Below are 15,038 nucleotides of genomic sequence, written 5' to 3' on the forward strand. Positions count from 1 at the left end.
TTAAGGGGCATAAAGCTAGGGCAGTAGTAGACAGAAAGAGAACCTGAGTGAATGTCAAATTATGATAAATAATTTGTGAAATATTAGGTAGGTAGAATTAATAAACAAAGTCAGAAGAAAGTGAGAGGATAAAACCTCCCAGGCATTTCATTTGAATCTGTGTGGGGGTGGCAGGAACACTCACTGAGACAGGGCTCACAATCAGAAAAAGGAGGATAATATTATGGCTATAAATATCCTTTTAAACAGTCAGAAGTTTTGTTGCTCATGCAGTGTGTCCACTGCAGGTTAACAGTGGCTCTGCCTGAAACATCTTCACTTGAGGACCGTCCTTGAGGGTTGTTGCCGATCACATTCAAACATAGGCTGCCTTCCAGTCACATTTGACTGCCTTTCAGGGAGCTGGGATGAGCTTACTGTAGGACAGGGTCATTTGCATGTAGTAAAGAGTCCTCTAATAGAGAGGACAGAAGTACCAGCAGATTCAGGATTTAAAGGAAGGGAGTATGAGACGACTTCAAAGGATTTTCAGGATTTGGGGGATGTGTCAGCAGAGGCAATAAATATGAACCAAGCCCTTGCCTTGGGCCAGGTTGAGTCACACCCTGTCTGTTTATTGTTTCCTTCATTGTTACCAAAGTCTTAAGAGACAGAATGAGCATTTCCATTTTTTAGAGACTACGAATTACAGTGATGCTTAGTTGTACATTATTAGGCAAAGTCACGTAACTTCTAAAAGGCTGGAACCCTTAGGGATCAAGCTGACCATAAGTAAGATTTACTCACTCACTGTGGTTTTAGTTACCATAAAAACAAGATTAACAAGCTAGATTCATGAAAGATGTAACTTGAGTCAGAGATCTAAAATTGTCAAGATATTAGAGATAGTAAAGCCATAGGCATACGTGATATTATTTATAATTGGAGGAATTTATACTTGGCATGCATATAGGGAAAGTATTAGTAACCAGTCTGTTAGCAGGTCTGTCTCTGTTTGGTTGTGTTGGAGCAGCCTGAAGCTGCCTGTGTACTGTGTTCCTTAGCTTTTTTCCCTGTGGACTTTGGTGGGTTACTTGCTTTCCTGTTTGTTATCACCACAGGCAGTTGCAGTGTCAGCCACCCGCCACTGTTTTAGACAAACACACAGTAACACCTTGCTGCTGGCCCCGTGACCATGGTCTCCAGGGAACTGCTAGCTAAGTCTGATAATGACAGTTCTTTGGGGATGAGATGTCTAAGCCGCTCCATCATTCTGCCCCCTCCAGTGGCTGCTGTGATTTTTAAGACCGTTCATTTTCAAGTCTGTGACGAAGCTGAGAATAGGGAGAAGAGAGGAATGCAGCTTGAAGTGGTTTAGATCCCTAGGATCCAGATGTTTGTTTGAACAGAGGAAATTAAAAACAGCAGTAAAGACAAGTAGGGATGTTTGCTTCCTTCTCCCCCTGTACCACCTAAACAAACCTAAATGTTGCATTTCCGAGACAAGCATTCACTATGCTATTGCTGTTTTAACTCCATGATAGTTCTGTGTAGTTAAATGAGAAGTAAGATTTACTGAAAAAGAAAATTTTTAGAAAGCGATCAACTTTTTGTTTTTAAAAGTTGTAAATTAAATTATGCACATTAAAAACAGATAGCTTATGTGACAAGCTATACCATACCCACATAGTCAAGCTTAGGGTTCAGATTTCCTGAGACATTAAAGTAAAAGCTCACACCTTTGTGTTCCAGAACCTCAATGCAGACCCTGGACTACTGATTTCAAAGCAGCTGAGCTTGTCTTCTTGCTTTGGAGCTTAAAATAGCTCTTGTTAAAGACTTCCTAAGAAACTCTCAGACTATTAGAATTTAAACATTAAACCAGAATCCTAGTTCCCACTGGTTTATTTCTCTTCTGTATCTACACCATGCTGCTTTCAATGATACTTCGTAAGAAAATAATACCTTCTTTTCATTTGTTTAAACCCCCCCCCCCAAAAAAAAAACCCAACCAACTAAACAAACGAAAGACATTATTGGATGTGGAGACAAGTCATGAGGACCTAAGTTTACTGCCCCAAATCTGTTTGTTTTAGCCTGATATAGTGGCATACACTTATAATTCCAATGCTGGGAAAGTAGAGATGGGTAGACTTGTGGGGCTCACTGACCAGTCAACTTAGCTGAATTCTAGGTGGTTGAGGAGACTTTCTGTCTGTCTGTCTATCTGTCCTTCTTTTTTTTTTTTTTTTAAGGAATGGTGCCTGAGGAATGATGTTTGAAGTTATTCTCTGACTTCTACTTACATGTGTAAGCATATGCATCTTCGCATATCCCTACATGCATGTGCACGTGCATGTGCGTGCACATACAGACACCATCTCAGTGTCATTCATTAATATGTAATCATACTGTGTAAGAAACATCATACACATGGTTTAGACCAAATCTGTCAATATTACATACTTTATAGTAAAGGTTCAGTTGTTCTCCTTCCCCTAAAACATTAGCTGCATACATATCTATATACATACTATCTCTGTGTAAAAATTGTTGATTCTTGTTCTAATGATATTAAATTTTGCCTGTAGTTAGGTTAAATAACAAGGCAGTTAGGAAAATATTTCTTAAAATATTATTCTTTTATTAGGAATTGGTTCACAAGTCAATCTCAGAAGCATGTACAAAGGTAACTGCTATCAGGTAATGTATAAGGATCCTAAATACAATTTCTAAATAAATAATGATGTCTCCCAAGTGCACAGTTATAAATCAGCACATCATATCGAATGTCAAAACTGCTTATTACTTACTAATACTTGAGTCTACTAGAAATAATAGTTTTCCTATTTCAGGATTTTAAGGCTGGAATTAACTTTTATGACCCCCCTGGGAGAATGCATAAATAATACTCCCATTCTGTAGGCAGTAGATATCACTCTCAGGGTTTCATATCTATCTTTAGATATGTTGTGGACTCTTAATCATCTTCTGGACCATGTAACCCAGAAACTAAAGTGACTAGAGGTCTTGATGGGTGTATGAATGCTTCGCGTACCCAGAACGCAGTTGTGTTTAGTGAGAGTAGAGCCACAGATTGCTGTACACCAAGAAAGAACCCTCTCCTCCAGGAGTAAAGTCATTGGGTGGATTAAAGGTTTGAGGAAAGAAGGGAGGTTGGAATTAGGCTTTAAAGGAAGAAAATGCATATTAAAACCCAGTGAGGCTTTGGGTATGATTTCAAGAACCACAAAACAAAACTTAACAAGAAAGTAAATATTAACTAGCTTTGCATCAAAAGGCTTGTGCAGCAGTGAAATCAGATCTTTCATATACTGCTGGTACTCTGTTCTGATGGGGTTATCGGAAGCTACAAGACAAGACTGATGTCAAACTTACTAGATACTAGAGGTTGGCCGTAAACTCTTGATCTTTCTTCCTTCACTTCCCAAGTTCTGGGAAAGATGTGTGCTACTGTCCTGAGAAAATCTACACATGTATGTAAAGGCACATGCACAAAACAGTTACTTGCATTTTTTGCATGATGTGGTATACATGATCCACAGTAGGGAAGTAGAAATAGATTTTTAGGTAATTCATGCAGAGAATGCTTAGATAATTTGTACCAGCATTCTGTTATGTGAATTTATACTAAGGGAATGTTATACAGAGATAGTGTTGAGATTATAAGATTGTATAAGCTAACCAAAATGACAGAAACCAAAGGAAGATTCGAAGATGCATGTGAAGAATATTAATGATGAAAAAATATAATACTCCAAATTCCCCCTCCCCCCTCTTTCTCTCAAACACACACACACACACACACACACACACACACACACACACACACACCTATAAACTTAACACTTACCCAAAGAGTATCTGAGTCTCATTGGTCAATATTAACTGTCTAGTTGATGCTGACAAGAATATTATACATCATACTTTTCTATGTATTTGAAATACTTTACAAAAAATTCAAAGATATGAGATTATGTATTTTAGGATAGTTGATAAAGATTTTAAATGTAATATCTTGACTTTTAGATTTGAGCTGATAACCAACAGATAGTAAAAAACATTTCAAAAATAGATATGGGAAATAAGAAAATTCCTTGAAGAAAATTGTTTTGGCTCAGGAAAACGTACAAGGGAAAAACCCAGGAAGATGCCCGTGAGGGTGGCAAATGCTATCAGCTTTAGAAAGCTGCTGGACTGTGTGTGAACCGTGAACTTGAGGCACCTAGTGGAGTCACTATCTCCATGTGTGGTTAGCTTCATTTTTACACCAGCCACATAAACAAAGCAGACAGGGCTCTCTTTTTAAAAGAATAGCACCATTAAGACTGAGATCACAATGCACATTTGTACTCCCAATACTTAGGAGGCTAAGGCAGGAGGATTGCCTGAGATTTTGGCCAACTTGAACTATGTAGCAATACCCTATCTCAAAGAAACAAAGCAAAACAAAAACAACAAAAAACTAAACAAAAAATATTCTAGATTAGTACTTGGTATATAATTTCTTCACTCTTAACTTGGGAAGAACTTGACAAGGAATCTAGCTGAGGATTTCCCTGGGATCTAAACTGGTTATAGCAACACAGAGATGCAAAGAGATAAACCCTTGTGATGGTCTTTCAAGCATATGCTTCTGTAATCACAAATGATTCTGCTGCTTTTGTCAGATTTTCTGTAGGAACAGCTATAAAAGTTTATATAGAACTAAGGATGGCAATTCTATTCCATGAACGATCCCTTCCAGATAGTCAGCTGCAGGAGCACTGAATGGTACAGGTAAAACTAGAGCATTCTCTGGTTCTACTAGTCCGCAGTTAACAAAGTTAGCAAGTTTATTTAGTGCCAACTAACAGATGCGGAATCATCAAATTTTTAATTTCAGTTTATTGGATTGTTCAAGTATCTCAGCATTCTTTACTGAATATGTTAAAATATAGGTACTATAAATATTGAGATTAAAAAGTTGTAACGTATGCTATGCAAACTGTAATCAAAACAGAAGTGGCACTCTGTTTAATTGAACTACATATAGACTTTAAGTTTAAGTTTCTAGAGGTATCAATTTTATAATAGGAAAGACCAGTCTTGGGTTTATAGAGATGGGTCAGTGGTTAAGAGCATGCTCTTGGAGAGGACTTGATTTTGGGTCCTGGCACCCATATTGGACAGCTTATAACTTTGCCTATAACTTGTACTGCAGAGGATCCAACATCCGTTGCAGGCCTTCATGGGAAACTGCACTTACATGCACATACTCCCGTGCAGACATACACATATATACATAATTTTAAAATAAAAACTCTTAATAAAAAAATAGGCCAGTCTTCATGTAACACTGCAATTTCCAAATACCCAACATGCTGACAGAATTGAAAGAAAAGATAGCCAAGTAAACAAATTCAAAGTTTTTTTCGTAAAGATAATCAAATTTCTAATAGGTTATGCACTTAACACAAAAAGTCTTACATACTAAAATCAAGAATGTAAGGTCTTACAGAAATAAAAAGATAATTGGTTTATACAGTTACATGCCAAAAATTGTGTCCTATATATGAACTAGACAAATATCTAGAAGAATGTAAAAGAAATAAAATGAATAAAGAAAAAAAGTTAGTCTGAGTAAAGTAATGCCAAGTAAAGAGATTGTTGTATGAATGTGTGCATGCAGACACACATACAAATGAAAGCTCTCATAAAGGAGAGGCTTGGTGGCTTCTCCTGTGAATTTCAGAAATGTTTAAGGCAGGTTGTTAGTATTTTATCTAAATCAAACAGTCATCACAGTGACTTGATACTATAGGATACTATAGGCCAGTGTTCTTTATGAATACAGATACAGAGTCTTCACAAGTCCTGGCAAGCAATATCAAGATGATTATACAGAACAGCTAAGAGGGGTCTTGAGCTAGTACTGTGATGAAAGAGCCAGAGCCCCATGGTCATCTTTATAGGCCCTTAAGTATTGGCATGAACCCAGCTCCCCTTCCGATGCAAGCAAAACAGCATCCGTTCAGGTGGAGCAGTCTAGAGGGGCTTCTTCCTTCTCAACAGTGTGCGTGTTCCAGGACTCACGCTGACTGTACACTGAAAAGTGTGCGTGTTCCAGGACTCACGCTGACTGTACACTGAAAAGCTGACTGCATCTCCTCCCAGACTAAGATCAGCACATAGATGTACGTGGTGACACATGTTGGCAAACATGCACAAGTTGAACTCTTTGTGCATTGCTGGTAGGAATATGGTCTGTGCGTCTACTTTATGAGATAGTTGATGTGTCTGTGTAAAAATTGTATAGCATTATTTGTAACAAATATGATACAAGCATTTTAAATGTCCACCAACGGATAGATAAACAAGATGTTTGTATCTATACAATATCATTCAACCACATAATAATATGAATTACTTCAGTATTTGTTACACCTGAATGGACTTAGAAAGCAAGTTAAATGAAAGAAACCTGTCATGAAAATCTACAAAAGTTCCGAGTTAAAGAAAATATTCTAGAATTGACTTTGGTAGTAGGAAAGTAGCTTGGTGGTAGAGCACTTGCTCCTCATGTACGGATCCCCAGCGCCAGGAAAAGTTTACTGGCTATGATGGCTTTTGGTTTTATAATTGTATTCTATAAGTTACTGAATTCTGCACTTTATAGGACAGATTTTATGGTAAATGGATTATGACTTGGTAAAAACAGTTTAAAGCCCATCTACCTTTTATTTTTACATAATTTGAATATGATCATCAATGATAGCTATTACACTGAGTTTCCGTCTATCTCTAAAAATTGGGTTAAAAATGTGGAGCCGCTTTTAGACTTTTACCATGGATAGATGATTATTTCCAGGTATATGCTGAGCACCTTGGACACAGACGTTATCTGCTTCGTTCCCCGTTTATCTTCTTAGTTTGTATATAAGTGAATAGACTAACATTCTCCAAATCCAGAAATACCAAAACTGGAACTTTCCAAACAAAGTAAATTTAGAAATAACATACTCTTAAATTCTGCTAGCTGAAATCGGATGATCCAGAACCAAATGCTTCTGTAGTTCTTTGTTGATTTAGTTGCTATGGTAACCAGGTACATTCATGTACAATGGGAAGCTTCTTATACATTGGCTAATTTGACAATAAGGTTGGGGGTGGATGTGGATGAGTGTAACTCATAAGTGGTTTAACTCATAAGTGGTTTTAACTTGCCATTCTACATCTATGTATGTTATATTAAGTAGTTCTAAAATTGAATGGAATGCTGCCAGAATGGAGTTTACCTTGTTAGACTAAGCACCAGGACAGTCAAAATCCATTTTGTCAATGGAAATTGTGTTTAGTTGGAGCAGAAGCTGTTGCATTTCATGGCAGCTATTGACAGCTGTGGCAGCAGCAGGAGAATGAGGACATTGAAGAAGACACATGCAACAGTAAGTAAGTGCTGCACTGACAGGAAGAGCTTGGCTACGCATCGGGGATCTATCACTCCAGTCCAACTTCATGGCTTTTATCGGAGTATTATGTACTTAAAAATGAGGGAGTAAGATCATGAAGTGTCTAAAATGTCAGCTCAGGGAATAAAAGCTATGTGCTTCCCAGTTTTAAGTTTAATTTACCATTATTGGTCTTAAAAAGAAACCCATAGAATATTTTTATTAAATCTGTAGTTACCTGTATTTTGAAAAATATTATAAAGTGAAAAGATGGTGAAAGCAACTTTTCAGGACTATAATTGAGGTATTAATACTTTAAATATGTAGGCTATTTATCACTGAGGTTATTTTAGCTTCTATCTTGTATTAGGGTTTTTATTGCTGTGACCAATCACCATGACTAAAAGTTAGAGAGGAAAGGGTTTATTTTGCTTACATACCCTCAATTATAGTCTATTGAGGGAGCCAAAGGCAGGAACTCAAACCAGAAATCTGGAGATACGAGGTGATGCAGAGGCCATGGAGTGGGTGTGTGTACTAGTTTCATCCTTGCGACTGGCTTAGCCTGCTTTCATAAAGCACACGGAATCACACGCCAAGGGATAGCCCTACAATGGGCTAGGCCCTCTCCTATCAATCACTAATTAAGAAAATGTCCTACAGGCATATTGATAGTCGAATCTTTTCTCTTATTTTAAAACTGAGAATACTTTTTCCATACAATTTATTTTGAACATGGTTTCCCCTGTTCCTCCAGGTCCTTCCTACCTCCCCACCAAACCAATTCCATACCTCCTTCTCTCTCTTTAGAAAAACAAATAGGCAGAAAAAAAAGGGAAACATACTAGAATAAATAAAAATATCAAAGAGAAAACACAAGAAGCACAAGTACATACACCCTCCTCATCAGAAACCATAATTCACAGAGTAAAAAACTATAAGACAAAAAATGCATGAAGTGATGAAACAGTGTCTCCAAAAATATCATTGTGTTCATTTTGTGTTGGTCATCGTTTGCTGGGAAGAGGGCCTGCACTTAAGTGCTTTTATCATACCTGTGGAGACGGTTGCTTTCACAGGTCATGTCAATTGGAAATAGCTTCTTGGTTAGACATGGGAACTCATACTGATACTTGGCCTGGCCTAAACTATGCAGTACCCGTGCATGCTGCCACAGCTGCTCTGTGAGTTCATATGAGCATCATTCCTGTGTGTCTAAAAGACATGGTTTCATTGATGGCCTTCATCCCCTCTGGCTCTTAGAATCTTTTGACTTCTCGTCTGCATAGCTCCTTGAGCCCTAAGTTTGATAAAGACATCCTATTTAGGACTTTGTGTCCCAAAATCTCTCTCTCTCCATTTTGTCCCATTGTTTCTAGTCTGTAGTTGTCTATTTATGGCCTCTGCTCAGATGACTCTAGTTTTCAAGTTGGTATAAAAATTAGCACATAGCTTATGTTTATTGCTAATTGTATATTACAGCATTTTATTAGATCAAGGTTTATAGAGTCCTTCTATCTGCTGTTTTCCTGGTGTATTGTAGTATGAATCAGAATTTACGACCATTAAGAGTGATGAGTTTCACTACACTGTATGAAATTGTGAGTGTGAGAGTTTTTAAGAAGCCATATTAGGTAATCAGGAAAAGTTTTTGAAGGATTAAGTTCTGAGTCTGACATGCAGTATGTTCTCAAAATATTAACGCTTCCAACCCAGTGCCAAGACTTGCCCTCGTCAGTCACTTGGGCAAGGTGAAATAATTTGGGCAATAGTTGAAAAACACATTATCTTATATACTGCAGCTTATAATTCATTCAGTAGGATCATTCATTGTGTGTCAAATACTAGAGTTTGTGTATACAGTTTACTGGTCTTTTTAGTCTGGATATTGGTATCAGACATACTTGTCTGAATATTGGTGTCAGGTTAACATTTTTCATAGAACTAAAAGCCACCTTAGAATATATTAGTTTAATAATTTTCCTTAAAATTTTTAAAACCTCAGTCTGTGGACTTACATGAAACGTTGCATCATGTAGCCTAATATACAGATTAGTAAGATCTAGATAAATGCAATAAAGCCTGATTCAGAGTACTTCTTACCAAGTCAACTTAATGACTTGTAGAAGTCACTAATGAGTATAAGTGTTTAAGTAGTGAATAAATAACAAAGACTTGTTTGTGAGTTAACTGTAGTTTGTGTAATGAATGTACCCTCTTGGTTTCTCAGAGAATTTTTTTTCCAGGTGAATCAATTCAGAACACAGTTGGAAACAGACTTTCAGTATAGGAGTCCAGAATTTAATCCCTTATTTTCTCTAATTTATTTCAAGTGTTCAGTAGCCATATTAAGTAGGAAACCTTTATATCTGACACCACAAGTGAAGAGCATTTCTTTTAGTCTTTGCAGTTCTAGTACAACTGGAGTTGCAGCCAATGAAAACACGAGCCATGTGAACCTGGACTGCTGTTAATTTAGCAAGTGCTTCATTTAGCTCCTGTGTGTCACTGCATACTCTAGTCTAACTGTAAACATTAACAGTGAAGTTTCCTGAAGTGTATTGTAATAGGGATGGCAGTGTGTAAACAGTGTCAAGTGTTACAGAGGAAGGATGATTTAATTCTGACTTAGAATGTCTGAGCCTTGATAGAAATCTTGGGTTTCTTGGAAAAAGCCAACTTTTCAGTTATAAAAGTTGAGAGCACCTGACTTAGAAAAGTGTTTGCAAAAATAAAATCTTAAATGTTTGTGCAAGAGAATAGTATATAAATAAAGCATGGATTAGAACATTAAAGTGAGGCTATTGGTTATTGGAGCACTAGATTGAAAAGAATAGAGGAGATTGATAGCTGGAAAGCTAGAGGACCAATGAGCTCTTTGTTATTCTTATCAGGTAGTTAAGAATAACATCAGTGGTGTAAGGCTTAAAGCAATACCGCTGGTTTCCTTGTACAAAGAGGGAATTAAGACCCAGAAACACAGGGGGAGAACATGCATTCTGGAGCAGTTCAGAAGAATTTTGTGTTCTCAGCTACATGCTCTCATGTGTAAAATGGTCCATTCTGCCAGAGGCAAGTCCTTCAAGCAACAGATAAATACTGATAAAAACAGTGATGATCTCCTGCATTTCTCATGGGAACATGCTTAGGGTGTGCTTAGTGCATATCAGTCACTGTTCTGAGCATCTGATGTTTTCTGACTCATGTAACATCACTGCTACCCTGTAGTACTGAGTTATTCGACAATCTCCAGGCATAGAAGGGAGTGCATAGGTTCTTAGTTAGCTATGGTGTAGGTACGTTATCAGTTATTATTTAGGGATAGAAGACTCAAGGGCATTTTCATGTCCTGTCTAGGGTCACCCTAGTAACTTCCAGGGAGTTTCTGCTGTACTAGGTTTCCACCTTGATACCCAAATGTCTGCCATTCAGTCATCTCTCTCCGTGCGCTCTCCCTCCATATCTCCTTCCCCCATCCCTCCTCTTTTCATCTCAGCCTGCTCCCAGTGCACCCACAAAAATCTATTTTATTCTTCCTTCCCAGGGAGATCCATGTCTTACCCTTGAGCCCTCCTTACTACTTAGTCTCTGCCTCTGCAAAGTAGCTCTTTAATAAATGATTTTTAAATAAAGAAATAAACTTTACTTACTCCTTTTGTTAGAATTTTTAATGCAACTTTCTCTTTTTTTATTATTAGGATTTAAATATATTTGATTTTCTTAGTTTTGTTTCTTTTGTCAGTTTTATAGTAAATAACTTAATATAGAAACTTCATATTTTACAAGATGCCACAGTATACTCAGTATATCATAGGTAATCAGTACTATTTGGCTCAGAATGAACAGTTATTGCTTAAGAATGAACTATATTTTAAGGCATTATGGGAGATTATAGGGATAGTTTTGACATGTTGTTTAGATAATTAGCTAATGTTTTCTCACATTAGATCCAAGTGTTTAATTTACTTGTTTAAGGCAGAATTTCAAATATTTTTTAAAAGAGAAGAAACCATTGAGGCACTAAAAACCATGGATTTTTTTTTAAATCATATCATAGGAAATCTTTTATAGCACAAAATGAAATCCAGTAGCTGTACAGAGCAAAATATGCTATGATAATTCTAACAGTGGGGTAGTCAGAAGCTTTCTTTCTTTATTTCTTGGTCTTTAGAAAGATTATTTGGACTTGTTTCCCATGGGACCCAAAGGGAACTTCTGGTGGGTTCAAAGCCCAGTGTCTGTGTTTGTGATAGCATGGCCAAGCCTGGATTTGACCCTGGGAACTGCACAGGATGTAAGATGTGGGTCATTGAGACCACCACTATAGCAACGCTTGCTCAGAATGCTTTTCAGAGCTAACTTAGTTGACTTTGTTTTTGCTATCAGTGTTTCCTTAGAAGGAGAGTCTCCTCTAAGGATTCATCCCACTTGTTTGGTTGTTTTCTATTTTTATATCTACCTAGATAAACTAGAATAAGATAAACTTCAATTTTGGAAATTAGTAAATTTTTGTTGAATAAATACAGTAAGATCTAGCTGGCTCATATTAAAAATAATATGTAGTAGGAGAAATGGCAAGTATTTCTGTCTATATAATAAAGCATAACAGTTTTATTAATTAGATATTAAATTTGAAAAATGATAGGATGTTTCATTTATGTCTTGTGATTTCATGAGTCTCTCACTGATAGCATTCTTTGTTCTTACAGAAATCTTGGTTTTGAGTTGCAGACGTCCTCAGATGAGTAGGATAATGCCCAATTATTTAGAAATCATAAAATATTCTATTGTTTTTATCCAAGTTATTAAAACAACATCACTCCGAGACAAATCTTGGTTCTATGTGATATTTTAAAGCCAGACAAAGTAAAATAAAGTAGCAAGAATGTTCATTTGTGTCTGTGAACTAATGTTTAAGACAGTGTGGGAAACAAACAGATTTTAAGCAGGTTTAGACCCCCTTGCCCTTTTGGTTCATTGGCAAATGCCAGTGTACTTGCTATTGTTTTTGTTTGTGTGATACAGTACCCAACAAGGGCAGTTTGAGGGAGAAAAGGTTTATTTGGGCTGTCATTGGAAGGTTTATTTTGTCACGGTGGGTAAGCCATAGCAAAAGTGCAAAATGTCTTGTCACATCATTTTCCCAGGGAGAGAGTGTGCCCCTGTGCAAGGTGAGGATGGCTCCACCTACGTCTAGGGCAGTTCTCCCACTCTCAGTAAGTCCTTCCTGAAAACAGTTGTATACGCACCTAGAGGGGAATGCCCTTGTGATTCTAAATCTTACCAGGTCGATGATCAGATCACAGATAACTGCAAGTTTATATCCTTTCAACTTGACAACCAAATATATGACACTTTATAGCATAATATTTCACCTCTAGTTCCTAAAGTCTAATAATGTTCATCTGATAAAGCAATTTACTTTTAGTCCATCTTTAAATGACCCCAAATTCTTTAATAATCTCAAAAACCTCAGAAGTTAAAAGTCTCTTCTAACACTTGAACAAACTCTTAGCAGTGAGCTTCTAAGATTCTCAGTTACATACTTCCAATATACAATGGGGTAGAGCAAATATTTGTTTTAAAAGAAAGAAAGGGGGCAGAATTTGGACAGATTAGAACATTGATTTTCAACCCTTTAATACAGTTCATGTTGTGATGACCCCAACCATAAAATTACTTTCATTGCTACTTCATTAACTAACTACTGTTATGAATTATAACGTCAATATCTGATATGCAGGCTAGTCTTAGGTGACCCTGATGAAAGGGCCCTTAAAAACTCCAATGGGGTACTAACCTACGAGTGAGAACCACTGGATTAGGGCAAAGCAAGACTGAAACTCAGTAAGCCAAAAACTAACCTGTAACCTCAAGTTAGACGCCTGAAGCTCTGATGATAGTAGAAGTTTATTCTAAAGGCTGTGGATGGGTACCACCTTACCCACCCATCTGTCTCTGGTCTCTGAAGCACATATAGCCAGCATGCTGTGACGTCCTGGGAGCCTTTGCACATCCAGGTCTTTGTTGTAACTTAGACTTCCTCATCCCAGCTTCATGCAGTGGCCTCTCGTGGTCCCCTTACAGAGAATGTAGCCCTACCACACTGTCTGGTCTTAGTGGCTTTCCAAAACTGTGTCAAAATCCTTCATCATGTGTACATGGGAAACCAGCACCTTGCGGACGTTGCTGTCATTTCTGTTGCTGGATGCTGCTGTATGTAGCCTGTTCCCCTTGGACCACAACTGCAGTGCCCTCTATTTGCGGATCCTTGGGAAATACCTAGGGTGCTATTTGTGAACAGGGAACCCCTTCAGGGCCATTCTCAGTCCAGGTTCACTCATTTAGAATTAGGATTTCCACAAAACCTTTTTGCTCTTTCTTGTGGTAGATGTGGGTAAGAGCAGAGAACAGTCTGGATGCTCTTCTGACTTGAAACTTTCGTGCCAAATAACTCAGTTCATTACTTTCTAATTTGGCCTCACTTAAGTTCTCAGGACACAGGGACAATGAAGGCAGATTCTTCGCCAGAATATGACACAAATGTCTTCTGGACAGTTACACTTTGGATCGATGCAGCCTATTATGGTAGGAACATGAAGCAGCTCGTTATGTTGGATCAGAAACAAGTATTTATACATCCTCTGGATAGATTGTCCAGTGCAATTATAATGCAAACCATGTAAAAACTTTAATAGTCACCCTAAAAATTTAAAACAGGCAAAAGTAATTGTACTATTTTTATACAGTATGTCCAGAATACTGGAGTAATGCAAAAAAACCACAAAAGATGCTAATGACGTATTTTCTATTGTTAGGGTTTTTGGGTACTAAATGCTTTTAAAATCTAGCCTATATTTTACTTACCCCATACATACATAAAACAGATACAGAGAGGAAATATAAAGGAAAAGACAACACTGATTATAGGAAAATAATTCTAGTAAACTAAAAGGCAAAATCAAGGTGACAGTATAACATAAGAATATAGTAAGATATTATTCTAAATATGTAGAACACTTGCAAATTTCTAGAAACACTTGAAAGCCCAGAAAATAAATAGTAAGGTGACATGATCAGGCCTTTTACAAGAGTTAATATAAAACACAGGCATGATAAGCAGAGAAGTGCAGTTCTCACTGAAGTCATGTTACTCAGGGGTGGGTTGCTTGTCCAGCATGTGTGAAAGCCCAGATTTAATCCCAGCACTAAAAAAAAAAAACATGCAAATTAAGATCTGTTATGACATCAAAGATTATAAAACTACATTTTTTAGTGCTCTCACACACTGTGAGAGGGGCTGTAACATAGGAGAGCCCTTTGAGGTAATAGAATAAAGGGCACCAGAATTTGATTTCTAGGTCTCTGTCATAAGGAAATCAAGCTAACTAGAGAGGAAGAGACTACATACATTAATGGAAAAATGAGGACTACCAGTACTCCTCATCTAAGGGAGGGCTAAGGAGGTGGTGATACAGAGAGGTAGTCTCTTGATGGAATACTTGAGCAGCATAACATGGAAGTCCTTTTAGAATATCACAGTGTTACATAAAATTTAGGAGATAAATCAATTCTGCACAGATAAGCGATGAAGAATTTAATCATAAT

At 37.3% G+C, this 15,038-nt stretch overlaps 1 protein-coding gene across 1 annotated transcript in view; it reads left to right on the forward strand.

Annotated features, from left to right (window-relative positions):
• Fndc3a (fibronectin type III domain containing 3A) overlaps window positions 1–15,038 on the forward strand; it is a 161,809-nt gene that overhangs the window by 35,741 nt on the left and 111,030 nt on the right.

Source organism: Rattus rattus, chromosome 12 (genome assembly GCF_011064425.1).
Source record: "Rattus rattus isolate New Zealand chromosome 12, Rrattus_CSIRO_v1, whole genome shotgun sequence".
Taxonomy (NCBI): domain Eukaryota; kingdom Metazoa; phylum Chordata; class Mammalia; order Rodentia; family Muridae; genus Rattus; species Rattus rattus.